This window comes from Megalobrama amblycephala, linkage group LG11, assembly GCF_018812025.1.
Source record: "Megalobrama amblycephala isolate DHTTF-2021 linkage group LG11, ASM1881202v1, whole genome shotgun sequence".
NCBI classification, from domain to species: Eukaryota; Metazoa; Chordata; class Actinopteri; order Cypriniformes; family Xenocyprididae; genus Megalobrama; species Megalobrama amblycephala.
In genome coordinates this window covers 21,624,507-21,638,838 of record NC_063054.1, presented here as the reverse complement: position 1 = coordinate 21,638,838, position 14,332 = coordinate 21,624,507, and the positions used below count along the sequence as shown (strand labels likewise).

The 14,332-nt window shown below is 34.6% G+C and overlaps 1 long non-coding RNA gene across 1 annotated transcript; it reads right to left on the bottom strand.

The window, feature by feature from the left end:
- Window positions 1–406: 406 nt before the first annotated feature.
- LOC125278749 lies at window positions 407–13,623 on the bottom strand. The gene is made up of 3 exons (XR_007187258.1): window positions 13,313–13,623; window positions 12,955–13,077; window positions 407–577 (listed from the first exon to the last, which is right to left on the bottom strand). It is a non-coding gene; the product is annotated as an uncharacterized LOC125278749 (long non-coding RNA).
- Between the last annotated feature and the right edge of the window lie 709 nt (window positions 13,624–14,332).

Here is a 14,332-nt window from a genome sequence, read left to right as displayed (position 1 = left end):
CATTGACAGCATACGCAACTGACACTTTGATGCTTCAAAAAGTTTATAAAGAGATTGTAAAGCTAATCCATATGAATTGAGCAGTTTAGTCCAAAAGAGACTCAATCGTTTTTTATGACGAACAGATTTACTAGGCTTATGATCGTGTCTCTTCAGAAAATTTGAACTAAACCGCTCAATACATATGGATTAGTTTTACGATCTCTTCATGAACTTTTTGAAGCATCAAAGTGTTAGTTGCGTAGGCTGTCAATGAAGGGACAGAAAGCTCTCAGATTTCATCAAAACGATCTTCATTTGTGTTTTGAAGATGAACAAAAGTCTTACAGGTTTGGAATGACATAAGGGTGAGTAATTAATGACAGAATTTTCATTTTTGGGTCAACTTACCCTTTAAATCCCCCTTTCCTCATCACACTCATTCACTCTTGTTTATCTCTCTTGTTTATTCACTCTTACTCATTTGTAACCCACCAACCTCCACAATTAAATCTTCTTGCTCCGTCCCATCTCTCTCAGTCTCTGTCTCCTGGCAGCCGGAGCAGTAAAAACTGGCTAGACGATCAACTCCTGAGGGCTGAAGCAAATGACAAGGGTGTCTGACACAGACTATCACTCAAATATGAGTCTCAGAAACCAAGCAGGCTGTTTCATGTGTGAGTGTCTCAAGATGTGTAGCATCTTGATTCCCATTTACAAAGAGAAGCAAACAGAGAAAAACAAAAACTGGAAGAAATATCAAAACAAAATATGTAGAAAGTATGTGTCTATAAGATCATGTGTGAATGTTAAGCCCATTGGCACAACATGCTGTCTCTGATCATATCTTAATGTGTGTCATACAGATAACCTTTGACCAACACTATCATGAATTATCAAAACAGAGCTCTTAGGGTGAAACTGCTTGATCCATATCATGATTTTTGAGCACAAAATGCCTTAAAGGGAAAAATCTGCAATCATTTATTTACTCTTATTTTGTTTTATTTGATTTGTGTGACAAACAGAAATTTCATAATGAGTTAGTCATGTATTTTCAATGTATCTGATTCACAAAACAAGTCTGAACGATTTGTTCACGAGTCAGCCTGATTGGGGTGGAGGCTCACAGGAGGGGAAAAATAACAAAAAAAAAAATCTTAAATTTCTTTTAGTTTCTCATATAGAAGGCATTGAACATAATTCATGAGTTTTATATATATATATATATATATAAATTTGTGGTTAAAACAGAAACAGAAATTTACTCTATGCTTTATGTTTTAATGTAACATTAACAACATACCGTTAAAAAAGTTTGTGGTCAGTAAGATTTTTAAAAAAAGAAATGAATACTTTATTAAGCAAGGAGGATATTACAGAAGAGGATTAGGGCCAAGCAATAATAAAAAAATAAAACCATCTCGAGATTAAAGTTGTTAAATTTTTAGAAAAAACTCGAAATAAAATGTTGAGAATAAACTCGTTAAATTACGAGAAAAAACTCGTTAAATTTCAAGAAAAAAGTCGAGATAAAATGTTGAGAATAAACTCGTTAAATTATGAGAAAAAAATCTTTACATTTCGAGAAAAAAGTCGAGATAAAATGTTGAGAATAAAGTCTTTAAATTACGAGAAAAAACTTGTTAAATTTCAAGAAAAAAGTCAAGATAAAATGTTGAGAATAAACTCGTTAAATTACGAGAAAAAACTTGTTAAATTTCAAGAAAAAAGTCTAGATAAAATGTTGAGAATAAACTCGTTAAATTCCGAGAAAAAAGACGTTATATTACGAGAACAAATTCATTAAATTATGAGAAAAAAAGTCGTTAAAGTTCGAGAAAAAAGTCGAGATAAAATGTTGAGAATAAAGTCATTAAATTACGAGAAAAAAGTCGTTAAATTACGAGAACATTTTATCTCGCCTTTTTTCTTGAAATTTAATGACTTTTTTTCTCATCATTTAATGAGTTTTTTCTCAACATTTTATTTCAACTTTTTTCTCGAAATTTAACAACTTTAATCTCGAGATGGTTTTATTTTTTTATTATTGCTTGGCCCTAATCCTCTTCCGTAGGATGTATTAAATTGCTCAAATTAATAATAAGAAGACATGTTTCCTGATTTTAAAATATATTGAAATAGAGAACAATTATTTTAAATTGTATTAATATTGCACAGCTGTTTATATGCAGTCTTGGTGATCAAAAGAGACTTTTTTCAAAAACATAAAAAAAAAAATCATACAGGCCCCAAACTTTTGAACTGTATTGTACTTTATGGACATTTATCGAAATATTATCCTTTGCAGGCATCTCAGTCAAGCAGCATTGAGAAATGCTTGCAGCATCTGCTCTTTTGTCTTTGTGAATGTGTCTGATTGAGGAGCTAATCATTACAAACAGCTCATCTGTTGATCTCCCAGGGCTGAGAGCTCATTTTTGAATGGCTGTCTTAACAGCAATAAAGGGAACAGCATGACTATAAAAAGAAAGATGAAGTTTCTGCTTGTGTATGTATATACTGTTCAAGAGGTCATCAAGAAAAGGCAAACAAGTTTGTAAACAAGAGTAGTTGGAAATTACTGGCAAGTGTGTTTGATTACTTCTTGCTTATTCTGACGTAATACTAATGTGGAATTTCCAATGAGCAATTATAAATCTTTCCAGAATTTACCAGTTAAAAATGAGTTATCATGAGTTTCTCAAGGGACAAGTTTGTAATTCCTGTGTAGAAGCACATTTTTTCATTTTTCTTTGGAAATCTGTGTCATACACAAGTCTGTCATGTGTTGATGCAAAATCTCATAGTGAAAGCAAACAGGATAATCTTAGGATAATAAAGGATTGGTTTACCAGAAACTGAAAATCCTGCTTCATTTCTTCTGCAGAACACAAAATATATTTTGAAGACTGTGCTGGTTGCTCTTTTCCATGCAGATACAATGAACAGGGACTGGAACTTTCAAAAAGGAAAAAAAGGAAGAATGTTTTTTTTTTTTTTTTTTTTTTTTTAAATAATAAAAGTAGATTTTTGCCTTCAAAAGGACCCCCTTCTGAAAATGTTATATATTTGTATGTATATACAAAAAGATGCGTACTCTAAAAACATAAAATATAAATATTATCTGGAATAAAAAATATTTCTTGCCCTTTTTAATGTTTAATATAAAATAAGTAGTCAAATTTATAAACGTGTCTGTCAATATGATAAACTGTGACATATGATTTTCAGACCTGAGCAGATCGAAACAATGATAATGTTAAATTCTGTACATTTAAACATTTTATATAGGGAGCGGCTATATGCAAGTTCAAATAGCGATAGATGATATTTACACTAAGTGCAAATAGCAGTATTTTATTTGCACTAAGTGTAAACAGTATGTTAGATGCTAGTTGTACTAAGTGTAAGTAGTTGTTAGAAGTCATTAACACCAATCAGGCATAACATTATGACCACCTTCCTAATATTGTGTTGGCCACCCTATTGCTGCCAAAACAGCCCTGACCCATTGAGGCATGGACTCCACTAGACCCCTGAAGGTGTGCTGTTGTATCTGGCACCAAGATGCTTTAAGTCCTGTAAGTTGCGAGGTGGGGCCTCCATGGATCAGACTTGTTTGTTCAGCACATCCCACAGATGTTCCATTGGACCATTCCTGAACCATTTTTTGCTTTGTGGCAGGGCGCATTATCCTGCTGAAAGAGGCCACAGCCACCAGGGATTACCGTTTCCATGAAAGGGTGTACGTGGTCTGCAACAATGCTTAGGTAGGTGGTACGTGTCAAAATAACATCCACATGGATGGCAGGACCCAAGGTTTCCCAGCAGAACATTGGCCAAAGCATCACACTGCCTCCGCCGGCTTGCCTTCTTTCCCATATGGCATCCTGGTGCCATGTGTTCCTCAGGTAAACGACGCACACACACCCGGCCATCCACGTGATGTAAAAAAAATACGTGACTCATTCAGACCAGGCCACCTACTTCCATTGCTCCATGGTCCAGTTCTGATGCTAACATGCCCACTGTTGGTGCTTTCAGCAGTGGGCGGGGGTCAGCATGGACACCCTGACTGGTCTGCAGCTATGCAGCCCCATACGCAACAGACTGCGATGCACTGTGTATTCTGACACCTTTCTATCAGAACCAGCATTAACTTCTTGAGCAATTTGAGCTACAGTAGCTCATCTGCTGGATCGGACCACAAGGGCCAGCCTTCACTTCTCACGTGCATCAATGAGCCTTGGCCGCCCATGACTCTGTCACCGGTTCCCCACTGTTCCTTCCTTAGACCACTTTTGATAGATACTGACCACTGCAGACCGGGAACACCCCACAAGATTTTCAGTTTTGGAGATGCTCTGATCAGGTCTTCTAGCCATCACAATTTGGCCCTTGTCAAACTCGCTCAAATCCTTATGGTTGCCCATTTTTCTTGCTTCTAACACATCAACTTTGAGGACAAAATGTTCACTTGTTGCCTAATATATCCCACACACTAACAGGTGCCATGATGAAGAGATGATCAGTGTTATTCACTTCACTTCAGTAGTACACTTGTAGTACATTATGTAATAAAAACATATTGAGTGTAAGTGATTATATTTCTTAAAATCATTAAATGAATGCCATCTTTTTGGGACAATAAAGCCCTCCCTACACCTACCCCTAACCCTACCTTTTAATACCCGTAGGCACTTTATTTCCACTTCCATTTTTATTTCAAATAAATGGCATTCTGATCTGATATGTACGGAGCCCCGGACATGACAAGCAGGAAAAAAGTAGTAGGCTAAATCATGCGCACAATTTAATTTTTTTTCTTGCATGTCATGTGCGGGGCTCCGTAGATATGAGATGGAAAAAGGGAGTTCAGAAAAATGGTGGTTTCAAACACGGGTCGATCGTGACAATAGTTACCACCACCCGCCTTATTCTCCATGCCACTGCTCCTGTTATTAGCTGGGTTTTTTTTGTAATTTTGTGTGGCCCAACCAGATATTGGTGGGCAGAGTTAGTGTAAACAAGACGTACACTTTACACACTCTATTTATTTTTTACACAGTTGATGTGCTATATTTCCAGGTCTTTTGAAGTAATATGTTAGCTTTGTGTGAGAAACAGTCTTTGATGATACTTTTATGGTGCTTCTGCATCTTTTTAAAGCTTGAAAGCTCCAGGCTCCATTTATTGTAATTGCATGACATAATACTCTGTTGCATTTTAAGAAAGTCATACATGTTTGGAATGAATTAGTGATGACAAAATTTTCCATTTTGGGTGAACTATCCCTTTAAATGCTTTCTCACAAACACAAAAGGGTGTAAAACAAATAAATAAACATCTTAATACACTATCTTACAAAGTGTGCCACACTTTTGGGGCAGACGCTAAGACGGTTAGTGCTATTAGCCCAATCTTTCTTACGCTTCAGCTCTGTTCAGGTATGTGAGTGCAGTACTGCCCCGCTGAGCTCCCAGGACACAATACTGTACAAGCCTAAGGCACATTCCTCAGTGTGTGTGTGTGTGTGTGTTTTGTGGCCCATTGTGATTCAGCCACCAACACGAGCACCCCCACCCAGCCCACTTTTCTCTCCTCAAATCCTCAGCCCGCTGCAGAGTGTTGACATGCAGACAAATGCAAATAGAGTAAACATGTTTGAGTGTTTACATCTCAATGAGAAAAAACAATCTCTCATCCTTTGTCAGAACAGAGGGGGGAAAGAATCAGGCGAAAGAATTTCCAATAGCTGTTGAGATGCTAACGGTCCTGTGAGTGAGATAAACGGCGCGGAAGAATAGAGTTATCAGTGGATCTTAGCATTCGCATAGGAAGTTTTGTGGGAAAAGTAATTCAGTAGCATGACAAAATGTTTGTTCTGACAGTGATCCCTTATCAAGAACAAAAACAACAGCATCTGCAGCTCTATGCATACTGTACCTCTGATGAGCTTAAAGCCGATTGTGAATGTAATGATATGCAGAGGTACGACGTAAAAAAACAATTAGTATAGCATTTAAAACTTGTAATAGATATTTTCAGATTAAATAAATGTAGTTAGCTGAAATAGCTAAATGTGGCCACCTTATAGATAGAAAAAAATATTAAAGAATAAAAAATGAGTTTGTGGAAACTCTCAGACACAGTTTAAGATCTATAAACTGAATTCTTTCACATTTCAAAGTGCTTTGGATACTTTAAACAAGCATGTTAAAATTAATCAATGCCACTAATGTACTTATGGTCTATTACTCACAACTTGATTGTATCTTTTGTGAACAGATTGGACCCCCTCAGAGAGGTCAGCCTATCAGACGGAGAGGAGCCCTCTCCGTGGATCACAATGAAAAGGTTTGAGCTCCTGTGAGCATGTGCTATTGACAGGCCTCTGCTGGACAACAAAGTTAGCTATAGTAGCATATGCTACGTTCAGATCCTTCTAGAAAGTAAATCATCCAATGTGCGTTTAAGTCATTTTACTTGGAATGAATGAACTCGCTGGACAATTTTATCTCTCTCTCGCTTATTTTCACTTCCCGACAAAGATAGGCAGATGTTTAGTGCTAATGCAACATAATGAAGAGCAAAGGGAACTCATTAGGCATGTAACTGAGGTTATATCTGTGTATTTTTAGCTGCTACATAAAGGCTAAACAGGTAGTATATCTTTATCAAGAATAAAGATGCGCAGAAACCAAGTTGTACTGTCAACATTTGCAACTTATGATCAATACAAATTTGTTTCTATCATATTTCTTTAATCGTCACCCTGGAGCACAAAATCAGTCATAAGGGTCAGTTTTAAAAAAAAATGACATTTATTGTTAGTATAGGACAATATTTGGTCAAGATACAACTACTTTGAAAATCTAAGGGTGCAAAAAATTTTTTTTAATTTAATAAGGATTTAAAGTTGTCCAAATGAAGTCCTTAGCAATGCATATCCACTCACGAAAATACATTTTTGATATATTTATGATCTTTACTTAATATCCTAACAATTTTTTGCATAAAATCAATAATTTTGTATTGTTAGCTATTGCTACAAATACAGTACAGTCCAAAAGTTTGGAACCACTAAGATTTTTAATGTTTTTAAAAGAAGTTTCGTCTGCTCACCAAGGCTACATTTATTTAATTAAAAATACAGTAAAAACAGTAATATTGTGAAACATTATTACAATTTAAAATAACTGTTTTCTATTTGAATATATTTCACAAAGTAATTTATTCCTGTGATGCAAAGCTGAATTTTCAGCATCATTACTCCAGTCTTCAGTGTCACATGATCCTTCAGAAATCATTATAATATGCTGATCTGCTGCTCAAGAAACATTTAATGTGTACAATTGTACAAAATATTTGTGTACAATATTTTTTTTCAGGATTATTTGATGAATAGAAAGTTCAAAAGAACAGTGTTTATCTGAAATCTAATCTTTTGTAACATTATAAATGTCTTTACTGCCACTTTTGATTGATTTAATGCATCCTTGCTGAATAAAAGTATTCATTTCTTTCATTTCTTTTCAAAAAAATAAAAATTCTTACTGACCCCAAACTTTTGAACGGTAGTGTATAATGCTACAGAAGCTTTGTATTTCAGATAAATGCTGTTCTTTTGAACTTTCTATTCATCAAGGAATCCTGAAAAAAAAAGTACACAACTGTTTTCAACATTGAAAATAATCATAAATGTTTATTGAGCAGCAAATCAGCATATTAGAATGATTTCTGAAGGATCATGTGACACTGAAGACTGGAGTAACGATGCTGAAAATTCAGCTTTGCATCACAGGAATAAATTACTTTGTCAAATATATTTAAATAGTACACAGTTATTTTAAATTGTAATAATATTTCACAATATTACTGTTTTTTACTGTATTTTTAATTAAATAAATGTAGCCTTGGTGAGCAGACGAAACTTCTTTTAAAAACATTAAAAATCAATTTAAAATAAGTGTTTTATTTGTATTGTATTTCTGTGATGCAAAGCTGAATTTTCAGCATCATTACTCCAGTCTTCAGTGTCACATGATCCTTCAGAAATCATTCTAGTATGCTGGTTTTCTGCTCAAGAAACATTTCTTATTATTATCAATGTTGAAAACAGTTGTTCTGATTAATATTTTTATGGAAACTGTCATTATTTTCAGGATTTTTTTTAAAATAAAAATGTTCAAAAGAACAGCATTTATTTGAAATAGAATTTTTTTTTGTAACATTATATAAATATTATACTGTCACTTTTGATCCATTTAATGTGTTTGTGCTGATTAAAAGTATCCATTTCTTCACAAAAAATAAATCTTAATGATCCCAATCTTTTTAACTTACGTATATCATATTTTAAATGTAAATTCTTTTTATTTAAGTTTTATATGTCACTTTATATGTCTGCCGCCATTGCAGCAAAGAGGACTTTACATTGCTTAATGCATTAGGTGCTTGAATCAGACAGTGGCATACATCTTGATTTATCTATTATAGCAGACACATCAAGTGTAGGTAATTGTGTTAATGTGAAGGAGAGTGTGCACACATCAGCAGCATTAGAGACAGGCAGGCCCATGATCCATCTAAATCAGTCCATTCTACATTCTGAAGAGAACACCGAATCTTTTTAACAATTCAAACACTTAACCTACATATTTCTAAATATGTACCATTCAATTCACATTGACATATTCCCATATACCATTCAATTCACATTCTGTAGTGTATCTCTAATACCAGTCTGCTCAGACCTCCCCTGCCTCACTGATTGCCCTCCTATGGGGAGGCTGTATTACCCCACTACTGACCCGGCCTCCCACCAGCTCTGTTGTTACCCCTGTGTGAGCGACACCTCCCTGCTCATCTGGCCTCTTCTGATGTGGATTCTTCATGTCAAGTGTCTGCTGGTTTAGTTATAAACCCATGCTATGCAAATACACAGAGATATTGTGTGTATTTGTATAATCTTCCATTTATGTCTAAAATACTAGAAAAAGTGGTATTAGCCCAATAGTGCTCCTTCTTGCAAAAATTTCATATATATCAGGCCTCATCATAGCACAGAAACTGCGCTTTTTAAAATTACAAATGACTTAGCTTCTGACCAGGGCTGTATCTCAATACTAGTGTTACTTGATCTCAGTGCTGCGTTCGACACTATAGATCATAAAATACTCTTAGATCGACTACAATATTACATTGGTATACAGTTACAGGCATTAAGGTGGTTTAGATCATACCTATCAGATCGTTACCATTTTGTTTATTTTAACGGGGAAAAAAATCTAAGATAACATCAGTAAAATATGGAGTTCCACAGGGATCAGTGTTAGGCCCTCTGCAATTTTCAATAGATATGCTGCCACTTGGTAATATTATAAGAAAACATTGAATTAGTTTCCACTGCTATGCCGATGATACTCAGTTATATATTTCATCACGGCCAGATGAAATCTCTAAAGTTAGAATGTGTTAAAAGATATAAAATATTGGATGACCAGTAATTTTCTTCTTTTAAATTCAGACAAGACTGAGATATTACTTATTGGCTTCTAGTAGTATAGGATATCTAAGTCCACTAAAGGAGGGAGAGCATTTTCACATTTGGCTCCTAAACTCTGGAATATACTTCCTGATAATGTTCGGGGCTCAGACTCGCTCTCCCAGTTTAAATCTAGATTAAAGACGCATCTCTTTTGTCAAGCATTCACATAATGCATCTCATATCCTTGTACTCCAGTTATATCAGATCAATATCTTTGCTTCATGTTATGAACAGCAGCTACGCTAATTATTCTCCATTTGCTTTTCTGTTTTATCTCGGGATGCCTGCACCGAGGTGACTAAAAAATGACCATGATTTTAACAGTAAAAGACTGTAAAAATGCTGCGGTGAAAAACTGTCAATTGGTTTACAGAAAGATTCCGTACTATATATGGTGAATAACTGTAATAGATCTAACGGTACATTTAATGTAATTTTACGGTAAAATACCGTTAAATTCACAGTTTTTGGAAGTGAAAATAACAATTCATTGTAAAATTTACAGTGATAAACCGTAAATTGACATTCCCACAATTCCCTGCGTGACACTTCACATTTGATATATTTTCGTTGAAATAACTCTGTTTCTTCTTAGTTTTTCTCATTTTTTTTCGAATCAGTTATGTACATTAGGGTTTTATGTTACATCTAATGTTGTTAAATTAATGTTTATTGCATTTTTAAAATTTCATGCATGTTACCATGATGGTGTTTAGTTTGTGTGTGAATGACACTGTGTGCACCTTCTATATGTTAGTGTTGTCCTTCTCAGCTTGTGGAAAAGCTGCTTGTGATGAACTTTGATTCATCATGTGACTCTTATCATCACTGTGTTTGGTGACTGTCAGTGTATTATAAAGGTACAAAACAGATATTAGTACTTCATTAGGTTGGTAAATTAACATTATATCAGTTAATGAAATATGATATTTTACCGTAAATTTAACAGATTTTTTTTTTACGTTGCTACTGTATTTTTTACGGTAAAGTTCTGGCAACCACAGCTGCTGTTTTTTTACCGTAAATTTTACTGGGATTTTTTTTACAGTGTACATCAGCTTCAGTTTGGATCTAGCCTCTTATGAAGACTTCACACCTGTGAAGAGATGACCCCAACCCCTGCGAGGACTTCAGATGATGCAAACTCTGGGTCAACATGCACCATTCCAAATTGCTATACATCATAATCATTGTTAACATGTAATCATTACTTCAATGGGCTCATTGTTTCTGCCTTAAATTAATACAATGTTTAAATGAATAGATTGTTAGCTAACTGCGTGATTTATATGTACATTTTTGAAACTTCTGATTACAGATTACTCTAAATTGTAATGTTGACATGCCTTTTCTGTAAAGCTGATTTGAAACGATTTGTATTGTGAAAAGTGCTATACAAATAAATGTGAAAACTGAAAATGCATATTAAAGATAATAAAGATCATAATCCTCTTGAACCTGACAAATACACATGGCCACACACATTCATGTCCACCTCACACTACGCTAACTAGGTGACAATTAGATGAAAGACCCGATTGGACGCGTCCTCAACAACACGTTAAATAACTTTACATTGCGCTCTCTCCTCACCTCTGATGAGTGTATTGACGCTTCCTGTTGTGCAGCACCTGGGCCTTTTGTTATCAGACAACATACTAACAGTTAACACAGGCTTATTAGCGTTGACAGTGAGTGGAGAACTGGTGCTAGCATTAGCATTATAGACAAGACACTACAAGTAGCCTACACACCGCTACAAGAGTGGGAACTTTTCCACAGACGTGAGAGGAAGCTTCTGTAAATCTGTTAAAATTAACATGTCTGCTTGAACTTTGAGGAAAGAAAATCAAGAAAATGTAATCACTAAAAGTAGGTTTAAAAGACCAGTCATACAGCCATAATGTAAAACACTGGATCTAAAAGAAAGGAAAACGGAAAGACCATTCAGAACAGAATCTAGTACAGAATTTAGTATAGAATCTAAAATTAAGTTTATATGGGTCATTGACGAATAAGGTTTTTAAAAGTGTAAAAAAAACCATAATGGAGATATGATTAATTTGAAAGTTTTATTAAGTGTTAACAATGAGATTATGTGATTTTTATAATTAATTAACACTTCTTATGTCATTTTTTACAAGATGGACAAAATTTGTCACCAAAAAAGTCATTCGGTTTAACCAAAATTTTGGTTTTACAGAATGTCACTTTTGGTTATACCGAGTGACGATATTATCAAACAATGCTAACAGGCTGATATCTAGCTAGTTAGCTTGATAGCTAGCTAGCAAAAGGACAATGAAATGTTTTATATTTAGTACAAGTTTTTAAAATAGTACAACATTTTCCATGTTTTATAGCGGTTGTACCGAATGACCTGATTTTTCGGGACATGCGTATGAGTAAGTGAAAACATAAATTTTTCAAATAGTTAAAAGAGAGTTAGTTACTTTGCTTCACGACCATGTGGTCCTTTGCAGGTGTCTGAATGATATCACATCCTGTCACATGATACTGACCGCATGACTTGATCCAAAATGGACCCTTTATATTGGTTACTCCGAATGACATCAATGAAATTCATTTTTCTGCACATTCTTTCTCATAACAAAGCAACGACTTCTACACAAAATTGTAAGACTATTTTGCACTACGTTAATATATGATGTTATAAAATCATGCCATAATAAAAAAATATAAACATTTATTACATTTTAAGATATTTTAATCGCAAATTAAATGGTTGTATTGGCCTTTGGACAGTTAAACCGAATGACCTTTTGACACTTCAAAATCTTTAAAATATCTTTATATGTAACAAAATATAATTAAAACCTTTTGGATTCGATAAAAGAGATCTAGTTGTACTACCTACATACTTTGGATGTCATATCTTTGTTTTTTATTATTATTATTAAGGCCTATTAAGAAATGACCTGTCATGTCATTGACCCTTATATAAGAGAGTAAAGACATTTATAATATAACAAAAGTTTTTTATTTAAAACAAATGCTGTTCTTTTGAACTTTCTATTCAAAAAATCCTGAAAAAAGAACCACGCTTTCTACAAAAATATTGTTTTCAACATTGATAATAATAACAAATGTTTCTTGAGCAAAAAAAAAAAAATCAGCATAACAATTTCTGAAGGATCATGTGACAATGCTGAAAATTCAGCTTTGCCATCACAGGAATAAATTTCATTTTAAGAAATAAAAAAATAGAAAACAGTTATTTTAAACTGTAACAATATTTCACAACATTATTGTTTTTATGTACTTTTGATCAAATAAATTCAGCCTTGGTGAGCATAAAAGACATCTTTCGAAAAATCTTATAGACCCCAAACTTAACATTATTCTCTCAAAATTGTTTATAATATTATATAATAATAGATATTCTCCCTGTGAATTCATACCTTCAATATCCAACTATTGCTTCTCATTCACCCAGGTCTAAATATCATCCGTCTCTCCTCTCCTCCACTGAATCTCCTCCTTTCCCAGCACCTGAGACTTTTATCTCTTCTTTCTGCTGACACCTATAAAGGCAAAAATATCATTGTAGTGCTTAATCTTAAAGATGACACAGAAAAAAGAAAAGAACCCCCCCCCCCCCCCCCTGAAATTGAATACAGTTGCAGCTTCCTTTCATGCTCATTAACACAGAGGCTTAAATAACATGTACTCATTTATATGGCTCTGATGTGGTGAACAAAGTTGTGAAAGGTTTGTATTTGTGCATGTGAGTGTTAAAGTTCCATAGCTTGCAAGGACCTGTCGAATGTTGACGAATCGGCGCCATCAGTTTCATATTTCAGCAAAGGCCTGCTGTCATCATTCCTCTTATCATATATTCATACCAGCTCATAATCACGCAGGGCCCACCGCCAGCATACCTGGACAGAATAACGCGTGAGCATGGACGAAAGACGGATGGGGGGTTTTGAGAAAGTTATCAGATGCAAAACAGGCCAAAGAAGATGTGAATTCTGTCATCATTTCCTCACCCTCATGTCCTTCAAAACCTGTATGACTAACTTTCTTCTGTGCAAGACAACATGAAATATTTATAGCAGAAGCTGTGAAAGTGAATGATGAGCACAGCTGTCAAGCAAGATTTTCAAGGCAAGATTAGTGAAAAACAGCTTTCGAACAAAATTCGATGACAGCAAGATAATTAACACTTTCAGATCCCCAGCTACTAAAGACATATTTAAAACAGCTCATGTGACTACAGTGGTTCAACCTTAATGTTATGAAGCAATGTGAATACATTTTTGCGCACCAAAAAAACAAAACAAAATAACGACTTTATTCAACAATATCTATTGATGGGCGATTTCAAAACACTGCTGAAGCTTCAAAGCTTTACGAATCTTTTGTTTCGAATCAGTGGTTCGGAGCACGTATCAAACTGCCAAAGTCACGCCCCCCAGTGGTGAACCATTGAAATTTCGAAACACTTATGCAATAACAAAGTCTCGTTTACTGAAATCACGTGACTTTGGCAGTTTGATACATGCTCCGAACCACTGATTCAAAACAAAAGATTTGTAAAGCTCCAAAGCTTCATGAAGCAGTGTTTTGAAATCGACCATCACTAGATATTGTTGAATAAAGTCGTTATTTTGTTTTTTTGGCACACAAAAAGTATTCTTGTCGCTTCATAACATTAAGGTTGAACCACTGTACTCACATGAACTGTTTTAAATACGTCTTTAGTAGCTTTCTGGGCATCTGAAAGTGTTAATTATTTTGCTGTCAATGGAGGCCTCACTAAGCCATCATATTTCA